A 19,331-nucleotide genomic window follows, 5' to 3' on the forward strand; every position below is an offset into this window, starting at 1 on the left:
GGGGAATCCCCCAATTGTCAGCCAACTGCCCGATGTTGCTCCCTGTGCCAAGCTGCAACCACTACCCACCCCATTACTGTATGAGGATGTGAACATGAGGACTCCCTAGTTTTTTCTGCCACTAGCTATTGCAGCACACTGGTTCTTGCAACATTCATCTAAAAATGATGATTTAAAAGCTATATACGCAAATACAATAAAGAACTACAAAGACCCCTCTCATGTAAGAAATAATCTAATCTCTTGTATTTCCTAATACAAAGCTGACTTTCCAGTTTAATTCACCTTCAGTACTCAAATACTGTCTTTTGACAAGAGGAGGTAAAAATGAAGAAAACATTTCATCTTAGCATCTGTCCTGGGAAAACTGGTGGAAAGTATTGTTAAAGATAAAATAACCAAGCATACAGAAGAACAAGCCATGCTGAAGCAGAGCCACCGTAGATTTTGCAAGAGCCAGTCCTGTCTCACTATCCTATTAGAGTTCTTTGAAGCTTATATAGATGCAGGTGATCCAGATGACATAGCATACCTGGACTTTCAAAAAGGCCCCTCACTAAAGACTCGTGAGTCAGCTTAGCTGGCATGGAATGAGAGGACAGGTCCTCTTGTGGATCAGAAATTGACAGCACAAAACAGAGAATAAGAATATGGAAAGCAGCTGAACAAGTTGCACTGAAGCTGAAGCCCATCTGTTTGTGTCTTTGGGCAGGAAAGAGATAAGCAAAAACATGCTTCCCTTGCATATGCACAGCCACATGGCCGATGGAGGAATGGGTGCCTTGGCTTATCCCAAAGCTTTAGAAACATCCCACACTTAGGTCTCCAAGAATATGGAAATGCATAGAGATGGGAAGGTGAATTTATATCTATTTTCATTATGTACCTCTGTGTTATTCATCTTAATACTGTACATCCCAATCAAATACATAGCAATTACATTAATTTTATTCTAAAAGTATGTGAAAGATTATGGGACCCAGGTGGCGCTGTGGGTTAAACCACAGAGTCTAGGGCTTGCTGATAAGAAGGTCGGTGGTTCGAATCCCTGCAACAGGGTGAGCTCCCAGCTCTTGCCCACCTAGCAGTTCGAAAGCACATCAAAGTGCAAGTAGATAAATAGGGACCGCTCCGGCGGGAAGGTAAACGGCATTTCTGTGCGCTGCTCTGGTTCGCCAGAAGCAGCTTTGTCATGCTGGCCACATGACCCGGAAGCTGTCTGCGGACAAACGCCGGCTCTCTCGGCCTATAGAGCGAGATGAGCGCCGCAACCCCAGAGTCGGACACGACTGGACCTGATGGTCAGGGGCCCCTTTACCTTTACTTTATGTGAAAGATTAGCATAGAATGATTTTACGTCATAGCACAAAATATATAATCAGTGACATTTTTGAAATACAACCTGAATCTGTATTCAGGGTTTTTGTTATATGTTTAACTGTTTTGTCTTCTATGTTTCAAACAGCTCCTTTGTTTATCTTCAAGGTTTAAAAAGGCAGCATAATAGTAAGTGAAGACTTCTGTAGAATCAAGAAACCCCTAAAGGAGCCTATTAGTGGGGCTACACTAGACTAAGAACTTTACAGCCATTAAACATCCTCCTTTACGTTTACTTCATAATGCCATCACTTATGATTAGAGTATACATATTTTATACGACAAAATCAATTTGATGGTAATAGCTCACTTTTCACTGCAACAATAAACTTCAGTTGCACCAATTTTTTATTTTGTTATCTTCAGCTACAATACTTTAGCAATTGCAAATAATACATGATGTATTCCTTACATTTTGTTTGCAAAAATGAATGACAGATATTTGTTTTCATATATGTTTTAATAGTAGAATCTACCACCATCTTTCAAACCTTTTCTTTTGGCAGAGATAACCCTCCCTCATCTCTGTTAAAAGATGAATACAAGCACAAACTAGTAGTCTCTCTACTTTTGCTTGCTTGCTTAATATTGTGGAACTTCCATGACAGAGAAGAATTGGTTTTGAAAAATTGTAGCTAGCAACAATATAGCGCACAGAATATATTCTCAATATCACATTCATTCATTCATTCATTCATTCATTCCCAAGTGAGCAGGAATACAACTCTTTCATTGTGTACATACACTAGGCATATTCACCTGGTATCATCATCATCAACCTTTAAATGTCAAGTTGTTCCTGGTTTTCTGAGTTTTCAAAAGCAATTAATTGATCTATTTGTTTATTTCTGCTCTTTTACATGTTGTCTTGTTTATTTAGGAAATTTATAAAAGTCCTCAAAGAGGCTAACAAAATGCATATAAAATACAGTAAAATACTCTTGTCAAAATACCATCAATATAAAGCTGCAAACACAAGACAAAACCTTGGATCTAAAGGTGTAGTTGCATGAACAGAAGTCATTTCTATTTGTGGAAAGAGGGTTCCCAATTTTCAGCAATTCCCCCTTTCTGCTGCAAAGCTCTTGCCACATGCTATGCTGTTCTAGAGGGTCCACCAGCCTCCAAGAGCAGATTTTCAGGTTGTGCAGGTGACAGAAAAAAGGTTGGGGGGGGTAGCTCTTGAACAACACTTCATGGAACTCTACCACTGCCAGAATTTCTTCCAAAGTCACATTTCTGGATCCAATTCTACATAAAATTGTAGCAGTAGCAGAATTAAAACTAATCAAATACTTCCAAAGATAGGAAGGCCCCTTTCTGCTGAATTTTGAGTGCTTGACAAAGGCAAGGCCCCTTCTGTTCAAATGGGTAGGAAATTGGCTCCAGAGCAAAATAAGTAAACTCTGCCAGACTTGCTGTATTGTTGAGGTTGGGGACTGGCTATGCAGCTTTACTCACCTCCCAGACCTTGGCCACTAACATACATTGCTACAGTGCTCAGATTTTGATCTGACTGTCCAGACCACAGAGCACCTAGCCCTGACACTCTGTTACAGAGTTGGATGGAAAGCTCTAAAAATCCCAACTGTGAAAGTGCACAGATTCAGGGCTGCGGATAAGCATGTGGATAGGAAATTTAAAGACAGTTTCCCCACACTATGCTGTTGACCTGCAGCACTTCCTCTCCATCACCACTTCCCTGTCCAGTTAGCACTTTAAGGCATTATGGGGGCTGCCAGTTTCCTTGAGCTCACAACTTGTATGTGACAAGTAATAGGTAGAAAATTAAACCTATAGATCAGTGATCATTTGTCCTAAATGGCACTAATGAAATACTACTACTGCTTTGGCACGATACCAAAAAGTACATTTCCAAGGACAAATGCAACAGCATTTTAAAAACATTAACAAAATCTCTAGTTTGTTCCAATAATACCCAATCTGTCAAACTCATTACCCTTCTGTCGACTGGCTATTAATGGTTATTCCTTAATATCTCTCTGAGTCCTTCTTGGGACGTCAATATATAGGCCGAAGAAAACAAATTTATCCATGTTTCATGCATACAAGGTGGTCACTATACCAACACCCTGTTTTATTTTCAACATATTTTCCATTTGATTGGTTAAAGGACTGAGGCTTTTAACTACTCACTTGCATTTAGCATTGGAACAGTATTTACTTGTAGTAACTAAGGTAAAACAAGTAGTAAGATACTGTGAATTTAAACAGCGTAAAATCATGGGATTGTTGTTATTTGACAAATAGGCAGAATATATGTCTTCTGTTGATGGGTGATCAAAAAAATTAAGAATGAATATATTGGTATCTATGTTGCAGAGATTATTTTTATTATTTTAAACATTCACACCAATGAATACAAAAAGGTTAACTTCATAACTCACCAATTTTTAAAACATTTTGATAACAGTCTCCAGAAATGTCACATGTAACCATGAAAATAAGCTGGCTTTCAGAGGGACAATGTCAGTTTAAATATGTTATGCTTGAAAGTCTTCTCTAAACAACCAGCATATATATAGTATTGAATATTTTATGAGTTCCTTGGAAAAAGGTATTGCTTTGTCCCTTAAGCAATTATTGAAAACCCCATGATTCCATATGCTCCCAACATACAGGGGATCCAAATCAGGACACTTGGGTTTTTTGGTCCTGAGCTCTCATAACAGCCAGGTGACTCATGCCAGAGCATAGGACCAAAACCAGGAGATTCCTGGGACCAATCATAAGCCAAGAATGGCTTTTGTAATTCTGGGATGTCCTGCTTAAATTGGGCGGTTGAGCGGTATATGATCAGTTCAGGGGTTATTCAAACCAACTGCCATAAACTCCAGCTGAATGAAACAGCCAAAGAATCAACAACAGCACCTGTATTTCTCAGGCACAAGTTGCAGGAATTTTAATATTATGCTCACTTATTTGTGATCCTGCAGTATCTATTCTCTTATCTAAAATAGTTCATAGATCTATAAAAAAAGAAATGTGCCCTAATGTGAAACCTGGATAGATTCCAAGCTCTTTGTCACACTAATGTCATCTGCTCTAAATAATCAAGGTGCCCCTTGGCCTTTCAATTCCCTTAAGCATACAGTACTTTAAAAGTGTAAGGTATAAAGTTTAACGGTTTTAGCTGGGAATTTCTAATAAAGGAAGAAAGGGCTATGAATTCTTTTCATATGATATATACAGCAGACAACAGCATCACACATCATTTTAATCAACAGTATGCAGGTGTAATCTCAGAGCCTTTGTCTATAATCTTTGAGAATTATTGGAGAACAGGTGAGGTCCCTGCAGACTGGAGGTGGGCAAAGGTTGTCCTCATCTTCCAAAAGGGAAAAAAAAGAAGATCCAGGTAACTACTGAACAGTGAGCTTGATATTGATACTAGGAAAGATCCTTAAACAGATAATTCAGCAGTTGGTCTCTGAGCACTTAGAAAAGGATTCTGTGATTACTAAGACATACTATGGGTTTCTCAATAATAAGTTATGTGATTCTCATTTCTTTTTTTCTTTTTGATGGAGTTACAAGCTTGGAGGATCGGGGGAATGCTGTGGACATGGTGTCTCTTGATTTCAGTAAGGCTTTTGACAAAAGTCCCCCATACTATTCTTGCAAGGAATATCTTGTGAGGAATTTACCACTGGTAAAATGTGGGCTGAACGAGGTAACTGTTACATGGCTTTGTAGCTGATTGACTGACCAAACGCAAAGAGTACTCATTAATGGTTCCTTGTCATCCTGGAAAAAATGGGACAAGTGAGGTGGCACAGGGTTCTGTTCTGGACCCATTGTTGTTCAACATCCTTACAAATTATTTGGATGAAGGAATTGAGGGGATGTTCATTAAATTTGTAGATGACACCAAACTGGGAGGGGTAGCTAATGCTGCAGAAGACAGAATCGGGATTCAAAATGACCGTAACAGATTGGAAAGCTGAACCCAAACTAACAAAATAAATTTCAATAGGGGGAACAGTAAGGTTCTGCACTTAAACAGGAAGAACCAGCTGCACCAGTATAAGATGGGGGACACCTGGCTTACTAGCAGTACATGTGAAAAGAATCTAGGGGTCTTGGTAGACCACAAGCTTAATGTGAGTCAACAGTGTGACGCACGCAGCAAAAAAGAAGAAGCTAATGCTATTATAGGCTGCATCAACAGAAGTACAGTCTCCTGAACAAGGTAAGTAATAGTACCATTCTATTCTGCCTTGGTCAGACCTAGAATCCTGTGTCCAATTCTGGGCACCACAATTTAAGAAAGATGTTGACAAGCTGGAACATGTGCAGAGGAGGGCAACCAAGATGAACAAGCCTTATGAGAAACGGTTGAAGGGGCTGAGTATGTTTAGCCAGGAAAAGAGGAGACTGAGAGGTGATATGATAATCCTCTTCAAATATCTGAAGGGCTGTCACATGGAAGAGGGGACAAACTTGTTTTCTCATGCTCTGGAGGGTAGGACCTGAACCAATGGCTTCAAGTTACAAGAAAGCAGATTCCGATTAAACATCAAGAAGAACTTTCTGACAGCAAGAGCTGTTCAACAGTGGAATGTTTCCCTCGGGAGGTTGTGGACTCTCCTTCATTGGAGGTTTTTAACCAGAGGTTGGATGGCCATCTGTCATGGCTGTTTTAGCAGAGATTTCTGCATTGCAGAGGGTCCCTTCCAACTCTACAATTCTTTGATTCTATGAATGAATGCATCAGAGGTGAGGAACATGCTGTCCTACAGATGTTAGGTAAAAGGTAAAGGGACCCCTGACCATTAGGTCCAGTCGTGACCGACTCTGGGGTTGCGCGCTCATCTCGCATTATTGGCTGAGGGAGCTGGCGTATAGCTTCCAGGTCATGTGGCCAGCATGACAAAGCCGCTTCTGGCAAACCAGAGCAGCACATGGAAACGTCGTTTACCTTCCCGCTGTAGCGGTTCCTATTTATCTACTTGCATTTTGACGTGCTTTCGAACTGCTAGGTTGGCAGGAGCTGGGACCAAGCAACGGGAGCTCACCCCGTCACAGGGATTCGAACCGCCAACCTTCTGATCAGCAAGCCCTAGGCTCAGTGGTTTAACCACAGCGCCACCTGGGTCCCCCTACAGATGTTACTGGACCACAACTCTCATCATGCATGATCACTGGCCAAGCTGGTTAGGGCTGACAGGAAATAGAGATCATACAGAGGACCACAGGTTTCCCCTCCCTTGCATAAACCAACAGCAAAACTTTCCTTGGTTTTCCACACATGTAGACATGTAAGAAAAGGTGATATCTAGATAATGCGAGATGAGTGCGCAACCCCAGAGTCGGTCACGACTGGACCTAATGGTCAAGGGTCCCTTTACCTTTACCTTTTTTTAAAATTTCTATAGGACAAAAGATCAATCATTGGACAAATCATTACGTATGAATATATGGTATGAAGAAAATGTTTTCAACCAAGTTTCTAAATGATATGATTAAAAATGTAACACAAAATGAGTCAGAGTATCTTTTTCCAGACACACTAAACCACACAGCAAGCAAGACACAAAACACAGATTTGAAATGAAATATTTATAAGAGGTTTCAAAGAAGTAAACATAATAAATACGTTTAAAATGACATCCAACTATTATCCCAATTTATGTAAATTCTGACAATGCATTTTAAATAAGCATTTCAAAAACAAATCACCAGGAAACTTTCAAGGATTGCTCTAGAGCTAGTATCTTTTAGCATATTATTGTTCAAGATGTTCTTTCATTTGATTCTGTGCATCTTCCTCTCTGCCTACTTCGTAATAGCTATGGCTCATGATGAGGCACTTTGGCATCACTATTATATAATGTTTCTCCTTGATGTTGAAATTTCCTCTTCACAGCAAATGAAAATTAGAGTATCTAAGTGCTGCAATATAAAGATTCCTAAACTGGCTGCTGGGGAAGCTAATTTGCAAGTGCTAAAAATCAATCTTTCAGATATTGATACATAAAGTAAGCAGTAGCCTACGGAAAACAGTAGGCTCCATTTTGTGTTGTCTCACCACTTACATTAGCAAGAAATATGAACGTGGCTTATATTTAACAAGCATTCCCCAGAATTCCTCTAAGCTCAGTTTTGATAGTTCCCATTTTCACTGATACAGTATACAGTAGTCCTAGAAGATGCACAAGTTGCAGTTAATATTGTGGAGAGAGGTCCTTCTCAGCATTGGTGTCCATGAATAGAACCTCATTTGTGGAGTGGCTAGGAAGACTCCCCTTGGTGCCTACCTTAATGGCATTTCAATACCAATCCCTATATTGGTAGGTTTTGGAACAGGTAGTTCATCCTTGAGACTACACACATTTTGATTAATGATATTCTTCCCAATAATGACAATTTCAATTTATCCCACACTTCTAAATTTTTCTTTATTTTTTCCAAATTTCCTTATAATTCTCTTGTATTAGATCAATCCCCTTTACTGTTGTTTGAGTACCTAAATATTTTATTTTCTTCACTATTTTCAATCTAGTTTTTTCTTGAAGCTCTGTTTTTTCATTTATTTTCAAATTTTTTACTAACATTTTAGTTTTTTCGTAATTTATTTTCAGGCCCGCTAATTTCCTGTATTCTTTTATTTTTTCAATAGCGCTGGGAATGCCTTTGATAGGGTCTTCCATCGTTATAATTATATCGTCCGCAAAAGCTTTAACTTTAAATTTTTTTCTGCCAATTATAATTCCTTTAATATTTTCTTCTTCTCTGATGTTTTTTAACAATATTTCTAAAGTAATTATAAAGAGAATTGGGGATAGGGGCAGCCTTGTCTGGTGCCTCTCGTGATGTTTATTTTATTTGTTAATCTCCCATTTATTAATATGCTAGCTTTTTGAACTTTATAAATTGCTTTAATTGCGTTTTCCATTTCCCCCCCTAATTTTAAATTTTCTATTATTTTTAACATAAAAGGCCACGAGACCCTATCAAAGGCCAATAAGGCAATTGTGGTTCTACAGCATCACAAGTGTTTGATCCCAGACAATCAATGGCAACACCGAGCTAAATCTTATCCACCAACAAAGACAATATTTCCAATGGATCATATGCAGGTAGCTGCAAGCATCTGGTATGGGGCAACTTACTCATAGGCTTGTCATTCTGGGCAAAGCTTGTCTAAGGAAAAGGCCCTGGTAATACAGAAACATTTTGCAGACTTTGTTGCATTGGGCAGTAAACAGCACACAAATCCAGAGTGGAGTCCGTAAGGCAGGTGGAGTGGATAGTGTCTTGTATTGCCTCCTTCTGGCAACTCCTGCAGTCAAGCTGGTGCCAAATGTATTTCTTTCCTTTCCTTTGACCACATCAATAAGGTCAAGCGGGGGGGGGGGGTTATGTCATCTGGGTAGCCCAGGACCTCCATACACACTGCGCTGGTGAGGTCACTTTAGTGCTGCAAACATAGCAAAATCAATGCAGGAGGCAGCAGTTATGAGTTATAAGCTCAACTTGAATGGCATACGGTACAAATGCTATGGGTTGCCTTTGTTTGTGGGAAAAATCATTGTGTCAGGTTAATAACAATAGCAATATTCATTCATTCATTCATTTATACCCCACCCATCTGGCTGGGTTTCCCCAGCCACTCTGGGCGGCTTCCAACAGAATATTAAAATACAATGATTCATCCAGTATTAAAAGCTTCCTTAAACAGGTCTGCTTTCAGATGTCTTCTAAAAAGTCTGATAGTTGTTCATTTCTGTGATATCTGATGGGAGGGCATTTCACAGGGCGGGCGTGACTACTGAGAAAGCCCTCTGCCTTGTTCCCTGTAACTTCGCTTCTCACAGAGAGGGAACCACCAGAAGGCCCTCGGCGCTGGATCTTAGTGTCCGGGCAGAACAATGTGGGTGGAGATGCTCCCTCAGGTATACTGGGCCAAGGCCATTTAGGGCTTTAAAGGTCAGCACCAACACTTTGAATTGTGCCCGGAAACGTACTGGGCACAATACGTACTGGGCACAATCTACCTTAAGCCTGGCAGCTGCCCATCAATAAAGTGTTGACCCACCACTGTCCACCTGCTTCAGTGGGTGCTTGGAGCTCAGAGTATCACTTGACAAGAGGACCAAACTACTGCACCAGCAAAACAGAAAAGAAACGAATCCTCTTCCACCTAGCAGGCTGGAATGTCAGGACCATGTGTCCTGGCTTGTCCACTAACCTGTGGCAGGTCAATAACCTTTCTGAACCGCAGGTCCAACAGAGAGCTTGTGGGAGTGGTTGGGTGCAGGTATATCAAAGAAGGATGCCTGAAACACCCTAGTGATCAGTTCTAGTGCTTTATTAAAGAAGGGTATAGACTTACAGCCTGCCAGGTCTCCTAGGCATTACATGTGTAGAAGATGGCCATCATTGGCCATGAGCTGAAAACGCTTAACATTGACACTGCCACTGTACAGAGGACCAGACTCACTTTGACTGGAAGCCTCTGAGAGAAGAACTACACCTTGTTCTGGCACGGAGGAAATCCAGATGAACCATGTATCCATGGAGTAGATTTCACAGTGAAGAACTCTGTTCTGTCTGCAATAGAACCAACTGAGGGCTCAAAACATTTGTTTTTCCTCTCCCACTCAACCACCTCCAGTCCAGTTAACATCTTGAGCATCTACACACAACTCTGAACTGAGCTTGTATCTGCCTCAATCAGTCTACCTAGCCCCTTTCTTTTTGCCTTCACTGTATGATAGTTGAAACACCTGAACATAGCTGCCAAGTTTTCCCTTTTCTTGCGAGGAAGCCTATTCAGCATAAGGGAATTTCCCTTTAAAAAAGGGAGAACTTGGGAGCTATGCACCTGAAACTTCTAAACACATCATAAATAATAGGCTCCAAAGGACACTTAAAGACTTTTATCTTTATTTGAATTAAATTAGTTCTGCATGCCAAAATCAAAAACCAGTCGCATGTCATAATAATACAAGCTCTTCCTAAGCCAAACATATTAACATCTATTTTTAGTAGTTGTATTTAGACAATTTCCTTTTTCTTCCCCCCCTTTTTAATTATAAGAAAAGTATAAAACTGTTAGCTCTGAAGTTACACAAGGACAGCAATGCTGTAAAACAGCTTTACTTGTTTCCAGCTCAGTTGCATTGCACTGGCCTTTTAAGAAGGACTTGCTTTATTCACAAGCACTTTTCTTTGCAAATGCAGCCCTTCATGTTCCACTCAATCCTGCTGTGGAAGCTTCCCCCCCCCCCCCCGGCAAACTTTCAGGAGCAGATAAATAAATGGGCAGTGAAAAGAACTGTAGTGGAACCCCCTACCCCCACTTCACCCCCATAAAAGCCTCCTTGCATCTAAAAGCTTCCCGGTCCAGGATTTTAGCTTCAAAAACCACCTTCAAAACAAAGATATGCAATAATAATAATAGTAATATTTGGAATGTAACAAAGTGCACTCTGAGTTAATGCCACCTCAAACACAGTCTCCAGTGATGGATGAGGACTACTATATAGGAAAACAAATATTTTGTATAAAATCAGTAGTGAAATAGCTGAAGGGGAAATTGCTTCTGGGAAAGGAAAAGCTCTCTTGGCAAGTTCTGCATGAAAACATTCCAGAGAATCCACTCTATCATTATTTAATGTTTGCAGAATATTCTACAACCATACAACAAACTCGTCTTATTCTGGTTTACATAGCAAGTGTTTGAGCTTTTGTTTTAAGAGTTGTCAGATTAATGTGTTTGTTTGTTTGTGTGTGTGTGTGTGTGTGAAACATTCAGGAGCAAAAATCATTTTCTTTCATCCTGCTAAAGGATGTAGCAACTTTGAACACAAGTTAATTTTTAATGTAAGAACATGTTCTTCATGCTTACAATTTAATATTACTTGTTTCCAGGGGCAGTATGTTCCATTTCACTGCCTGAGGCAAAATGGGAAGGTGTCACAATTCTGCCATCCCCACCGAAGCCTCCTTTATCTAGGTTAAGCAGCAGAAACCAGAAATCTCACAGGAAACTGCCACGACTGCTGATGCCACTTCTCCACCACTGCAGAGGCAGCGGGTTGGGTGGAGCACCTACAAGCGGCACTAACTTGTAGGCTTCTGCCACACTTGAGGTGGTTGCCTCAGCCTGCCCCATGGGCTGACAGGCTCTGCTAGTTAGCGTGCCAGAATATGCACAGTTCCCCATGTTAAACAGTTTAAAGAATATAAATACAAACAGTTTAAAGAAGAATATAAATACAAAACTATGCTACAAAAAAAAAGGTTTGTGCACATTTCCCTTCTCCAACTTTTTTCCTCACTCCCCAAAAAACCAAACAGAAAAGACAACAGGGGAAGACAACGTGAGTTGGGGGGACGGGGACTAATATAATAGCTACACCAAAGAATGTACTGTACATAGGAACCTAGGAACCATTAGTCCATCTACTTCAGTATTGTCTACACTGACTGATAGTGACTGATAGTTTCAAGTGAGGGTCCCTCTCAGTTCTACCTGAAGATGCCAGGATGAGAACAGAGGATGAAAACAGAGTCCTTGGTTGAATTTTACTCTAATTTGCATTCTCACAGTAAGGCCAACCCCTGCTTGAAGTGACAGAACAGACAAAATCATAAACTGAAGGCATAATGGAATATTTTGTGTTTGATCTACACATCATCCATTTTTAACATTTGTACTGCAGAGACTCTTTGAAAAAGGCATTTTAAAATGCATCAAAATTGGTGATGGGAAAACTTTCCTCTGGTCAGCTTGAAACTGGTTCTTTAAATTACAGTGTTATTCAGAGACCTCAGCGTGGGTGGTACGCATATTTCTCCCCAAGAGTTCTCTCCAGGCTTGAATGGTTGTCATTAGATATTACTGATCACCCAAATAAAGGGAATTAAGCCCTTTAAGAGTGCCACTTGAATGCTCTAAGATCTCAGTTCCCATGACTGTCTGCTATTGCATCCCATCCCAGGTAGTGGGAAGTTGACCTTCCTGTTCAGTACAATGTAGGAAGTGGTGGCCCTTTGGAGCTCTAATTCTTTCCCTGCAATTCTTAAGAATTTCAATAGGCTCCCCTGCCTGAACTTTTATGAAATCCTAGCTGCTACATCTTATAATAGTGCCTTACTCAAATCTTTCAAAATTCAATCTGCTTTTGCCGAAATCCCTGCATAATTATCACAGATTTGGTAGCCATCACAGGATGGGCTTTAAAATCTCTAGTGAGCAAAGCCAGTGAAATTGCTAGGCCCTGGAAATGTGCATTATCTCATGTTGGCTGACCAAGCAAGACAAAGCTTAGCCATTTGACTGTGCTGAATCTTAGGCAGAACATATTTTCCTGCTCTCTTTTCTTGCCCATCCCAAATCCCTAATTCCTTAACTTTTTAAGATTATGGTGGTGAGGCCAAACACGTTATTCCACAAAGCCTGTGTAAATTAACTTATTTAACTAAGATGAATCAAGAGTCTTCCCTGTGGTTGGTTTCTGATAAGCTCCAGGGATTGCAGAACTCTAATGTTGCAAGGGTTAGAAGCTTTCTTATGCTTGCCTATAGATTCCTGGAATCTTAAAAATAAATGTTTAGAGGCATGTATAATCAGCTCTGTACTAGCAATGATTAGTGTCCTTGACTTGAACAATAATTAAATTAAAATCATGTTCTGAGCATGTGCGAAAGCTCATTCTACTTCCCAACCCATTGAAGTATTTATGAGGATAACAATGCACAAATGGGATGCTTCTGAGTATTACAAGACGGCTATCTTGTAATTAGAAATTTTGGGGGCTGGGTTATGTTCATTTACATAAGAGGCTGGAAGATGAGCCCCTCATATGACGCTGGAAGATGAGCCCCTCAGGTCGGAAGGCGTCCAACATGCTACTGAGGAAGAGCGGAGGACAAGTACAAGTAGATTCAGAGCTGATGAAGCGGCTGGGCCAAAGCCGAAAGGACGCTCAGTTGCGGATATGCCTGGAAGCGAAAGGAAAGTCCGATGCTGTAAAGAAAAATATTGCATAGGAACCTGGAATGTAAGAACCATGGATGGAGGTAAGCTGGATGTGGTCAAAAATGAGATGACAAGAATAAATATCGACATCCTGGGCATCAGTGAACTAAAATGGAAGGGAATGGGCGAATTCAGTTCGGGTGACTATCATATCTACTACTGTGGGCAAGAATCCTGTAGAAGAAATGGAGTGGCCCTCATAGTCAACAAAAGAGTGGCAAAAGCTGTAATGGGATGCAATCTCAAAAATGACAGAATGATCTTGATAGGAATCCAAGGCAGACCTTTTAACATCACAGTAATCCAAGTTTATGCACCAACTACTGGTGCTGAAGAAAGTGAAATTGACCAATTCTATGAAGACCTACAACACCTTCTAGAAATGACACCAAAGAAGGATGTTCTTCTCATTACAGGGGATTGGAATGCTAAAGTAGGGAATCAAGAGATAAAAGGAATAACTGGCAAGTTTGGCCTTGGAGTTCAAAATGAAGCAGGGCAAAGGCTAATAGAGTTCTGTCAAGAGAACAAGCTGGTCATCACAAACACTCTCTTCCAACAACACAAGAGACGACTCTACACATGGATATCACCAAATGGGCAGCATCGAAATCAGATTGATTATATTCTCTGCAGCCAAAGATGGAGAAGCTCTATACAGTCAGCAAAAACAAGACCTGGAGCTGACTGTAACTCAGATCATCAGCTTCTTATAGCAAAATTCCAGCTTAAACTGAAGAAAGTAGGAAAAACCACTGGGCCAGTAAGATACAATCTGAATCAAATCCCTTATGAATACACAGTGGAAGTGAGGAACAGGTTTAAGGATTTAGATTTGGTGGACAGAGTGCCTGAAGAACTATGGATGGAGGCTCGTAACATTATACAGGAGGCAGCAATGAAAACCATCCCAAGGAAAAGGAAATGCAAGAAAGCAAAATGGCTGTCCAACGAGGCCTTACAAATAGCGGAGGAGAGGAGGCAAGCAAAATGCAAGGGAGATAGGGAAAGATACAGGAAACTGAATGCAGATTTCCAAAAAGCAGCAAGGAGAGACAAGAGGGTCTTCTTAAATGAGCAATGCAAAGAAATAGAGGAAAACAATAGAATGGGGAAAACCAGAGATCTGTTCAAGAAAATTGGAGATATGAAAGGAACATTTCGTACAAAGATTACCATAATCAAGGACAAAAGTGGTAAGGACCTAACAGAAGCAGAAGACATCAAGAAGAGGTGGCAAGAATACACAGAGGAATTATACCAGAAAGATATGGAGGTCTCGTACACCCCAGGTAGTGTGGTTGCTGACCTTGAGCCAGACATCTTGGAGAGTGAAGTCAAATGGGCCTTAGAAAGCACTGCTAATAACAAGGCCAGTGGAAGTGATGATATTCCAGCTGAACTATTTAAAATTTTAAAAGATGATGCTGTTAAGGTGCTACACCCAATATGCCAGCAAGTTTGGAAAACTCAGCAATGGCCAGAGGATTGGAGAAGATCAGTCTACATCCCAATTCCAAAGAAGGGCAGTGCCAAAGAATGCTCCAACTACCGCACAATTGCGCTCATTTCACACGCTAGCAAGGTTATGCTCAAAATTCTACAAGGCAGGCTTAGGCAGTATGTGGACCGAGAACTCCCAGAAGTGCAAGCTGGATTTCGAAAGGGCAGAGGAACCAGAGACCAAATAGCAAACATGCGCTGGATTATGGAGAAAGCTAGAGAGTTCCAGAAAAACGTCTACTTCTGCTTCATTGACTATGCAAAAGCCTTTGACTGTGTCGACCACAGCAAACTATGGCAAGTTCTTAAAGAAATGGGAGTGCCTGATCACCTCATCTGTCTCCTGAGAAATCTCTATGTGGGACAAGAAGCTACAGTTAGAACTGGATATGGAACAACTGATTGGTTCAAAATTGGGAAAGGAGTACGACAAGGTTGTATATTGTCTCCCTGCTTATTTAACTTATATGCAGAATTCATCATGCGAAAGGCTGGACTATATGAATCCCAAGCCGGAATTAAGATTGCCGGAAGAAATATCAACAACCTCAGATATGCAGATGACACAACCTTGATGGCAGAAAGCGAGGAGGAATTAAAGAACCTTTTAATGAGGGTGAAAGAGGAGAGCACAAAATATGGTCTGAAGCTCAACATCAAAAAAACCAAGATCATGGCCACCGGGTCCCATCACCTCCTGGCAAATAGAAGGGGAAGAAATGGAGGCAGTGAGAGATTTTACTTTCTTGGGCTCCTTGATCACTGCAGATGGTGACAGCAGTCACGAAATTAAAAGACGCCTGCTTCTTGGGAGAAAAGCAATGACAAACCTAGACAGCATCTTAAAAAGCAGAGACATCACCTTGCCGACAAAGGTCCGTATAGTTAAAGCTATGGTTTTCCCAGTAGTGATGTATGAGAGCTGGACCATAAAGAAGGCTGATCGCCGAAGAATTGATGCTTTTGAATTATGGTGCTGGAGGAGACTCTTGAGAGTCCCATGGACTGCTAGAAGATCAAACCTATCCATTCTTAAGGAAATCAGCCCTGAGTGCTCCCTGGAAGGACAGATTGTGAAGCTGAGGCTCCAATACTTTGGCCACCTCATGAGAAGAGAAGAATCCTTGGAAAAGACCCTGATGTTGGGAAAGATTGAGGGCACTAGGAGAAGGGGACGACAGAGGACAAGATGGTTGGACAGTGTTCTCGAAGCTACGAACATGAGTTTGACCAAACTGCGGGAGGCAGTGGAAGACAGGAGTGCCTGGCGTGCTATGGTCCATGGGGTCACGAAGAGTCGGACACGACTAAACGACTAAACAACAACACATAAGAGGCGCACACACCATGCATATATAAAATGAACTTAATCTGATTTATGTAAAAGCTTTAACACCTATTTCCCTTCTACGGTATAAATACTGGTAATCAATTAGTTTCACCGAACACACATTGGAAAGGTTCTTATTATTATACCTACACAGGGGGCTACAGAAAATAGTCCCTTCATTGTTGTATGACACAGGTGTAAGAGCTAAAGCTCTGAAGTCAGCATTCTGTTAATAAGGTCTTTCAGCAATAGGTTCACATATCCCTGAGATCTTTCCAAAGTGTCTCCTTGAAGACATTGTGGTTTCCAAGAAAATATTCCCCATTGCATGCATGGAAATACTTTCAACATATGTACTGGGGGAAATCTTGGCCAAGAAAAGTCAAAATTTGTTCCAATATTTAGTCCTACTTTCTCTAAAAATGCAAATCTAAGGGCCAAGCTAGGTGTGACATCAGGAGACTTGTGGTAAGATTTCCTGTGTTTCCCTTCCCACAAAGGTCAGAGTAACCACAAGCTGCTTAAATTGTTTCCCCGATTCCTTAATCACTGCCCAATCTGTCATTTTCCCCAAGGACAACATGCAGGTACAAAGCAGAACAAATAGCTATGAGGGCAGGCAATCCAGATCATGAAGCTGGGGAAAGGGCTAACTACTCATTTCTGAACATTCCAACCCCAGTCTGACTTGCAGTGCTGGGCAGCTGCTTTTACCTTGGAGGGGAAAAGTAAATCTCCTAGCCATAATAGCGCTATTAGCTATTTCCCCCTTTTAAACATATGAAATAATATATATTAAAGAGGAAAGTTCTACTGTGATTAAACCAATTTCTAAAATGAAGGACTAATTACCATGTTCTATAGGAGGGCAATGGTGAAGTTCAAATGATTGCATCCCTGTGGATAAAGATTTCACTCAGACTGTTATGATTGTGATTAGACTTAAGTCTTGGAGAAGCATTAGTCATGGGCTATATCAACAAGGTCATTAGGTCCCCTAGGGTACCATCTACATAATTCTGACAAGAAAATTAGTTTTATTAAGCATTCAGGTTGCCTTATGGATCGATTTTCAAACTACAAAACATGGAAATATAAATAAAACCGGAACCTGACCATTAAAGTGTCCTGATAATCTAGACTGCACATCTCTCTCTCTCTCTCTCTCTCTCTCTCTCTCTCTCTCTCTCTCTCCCCCCCCCTCTCTCCCTCTCATAGTCACATTGGAGCACATATCTCTATTTACAGTATGTATTATCCAAACTTTCAGTTTCCAGGTATTTTCTAGTTATCTAGTTAAATAAAGTTATAGTTAGACATTTTAGACATATACAGATTTTACACACACACACACACACACACACACACACACACCTGACAACCTTTCCTTTTTCAGACACTCACATAAATCATTCAACTTTCAATAAGGAAGATACAATCACCACAAAATCTACCTCTGCATAAAAACAAATAGCTAACACCAGATAATGTGGGCAATGAGTGTAGCCAAGAACACCATTTCATCAATAAAAACTAAAACAAAACATACTGGCAGCAGTACAACTAACCTCATCTCCTGCACACCCACACCAAATAGGATACCGCTGTTTATGTTTTCCCATTCTGAGAGCTGAAGAGCTTGAGTTTCTATCACATTCCCTGAGTTCTCGGGGGGACGGGGGACGGGACGGACAAATACATCATACTTTATATTGTATACTTTATTAAATGAAGTCTCAGACACCAATTAATCTGTTTATTACTATAGAATTGCTTTAGACAACACACTGACATTTAACTTGTGGAAAACATCCTACTTGCATGGTATTAATAGGAAGCTACCTTATACTTAGGGACACGAGTGGCGCTGTGGTCTAAACCACAGAGCCTAGGGCTTGTCGATCAGAAGGTCGGCAGTTCAAATCCCCGCGACGGGGTGAGCTCCCATTGCTCGGTCCCTGTTCCTGCCAACCTAGCAGTTCGAAAGCACATCAAAGTGCAAGTAGATAAATAGGTACCACTCCGGCGGGAAGGTAAATGGCGTTTCCGTGCACTGCTCTGGTTTGCCAGAAGTGGCTTTGTCATGCTGGCCACATGACCTGGAAGCTGTACGCCGGCTCCCTCGCCCAATAAAACGAGATGAGCGCCGCAACCCCAGAGTCATTCGCGACTGGACCTAACGGTCAGGGGTCGCTTTACCTTACCTTATACTTGAGTCATACTACCAACTCTAGTTAGCTCAGTATTGTCTTCACTAACTGGAAGTGGGTATCCATAATTTTATACAGCAATCTTTCCCTGCCACATCTAGACATAACAAGGATTGGACATAGAACAGCATGCAGAAATAGCATATGCTCTATCATTGCCTGAGTCCACCCTCTCAATGAACGGCTACAAGCATTTGTAGCTGTTTTCCCTACATGTAAATGTGGTCATGATCTTGTCTGAGATGGCAGCACTGATGCTATGCTGTTCACACAAGTAGACCAGTCACAGAATGTTCCCAATGAAATTCCCTCTCTTTCTGATTCAAGTCTTTGCTTGCTCTTAAACATGTAGCCAAAACCACACAACCCTTACACATAAGGGAGTTATCGGCACACTTGGGGTAGCTCTGAGGTTTGCAGGGGTTGAACACCCACCCTCCAAGGTAATTCGTTTCAGGCTAAGAGGCTACTGCAGTACAAAAATTTGAATGCTAAGCAACTGGTGATAGGACAATACAGTAAATATTTCCCACAAGAATTGCCAATCAGGGCAACGTGTCTGGAGTTCATTCCACACCTGAGTATCCCACATGCAGTATAGAAGTGGAACAACTTAATCTTAAAAGGTGCATATGAATGTTGATAAGGTTACAGGTAGGACAATGCCAGACAGAAGAAAGTTTTTGTCTCATTGGGCTTACTGATTGTGGTTAGATGCTTGTGTTGACAAAAAAGAAAATCAATCAGATTCATGCACCTAGAGTTCTTGTGCCTCTCAGTTGTAGGATATATTTTTTCTTTACAGTGAGAAAACCCAGTGGAAATCCAAGCTTTTATGCTTGCAAGTGACAGTTCCTCCTCCTGCCTATATGCAAAGGAAATGGTGTCTGGGACAATG

General features: G+C 41.0%; 1 protein-coding gene across 1 annotated transcript in view; it reads right to left on the reverse strand.

Moving 5' to 3' along the window:
* ATRNL1 (attractin like 1) overlaps nt 1-19,331 on the reverse strand; it is a 497,126-nt gene that overhangs the window by 318,070 nt on the left and 159,725 nt on the right. The gene's annotated exons all lie outside the window — the stretch shown is intronic.

Source organism: Zootoca vivipara, chromosome 5 (assembly GCF_965207765.1).
Source record: "Zootoca vivipara chromosome 5, rZooViv2.hap1.1, whole genome shotgun sequence".
In the NCBI taxonomy this organism is placed as follows: Eukaryota; Metazoa; Chordata; class Lepidosauria; order Squamata; family Lacertidae; genus Zootoca; species Zootoca vivipara.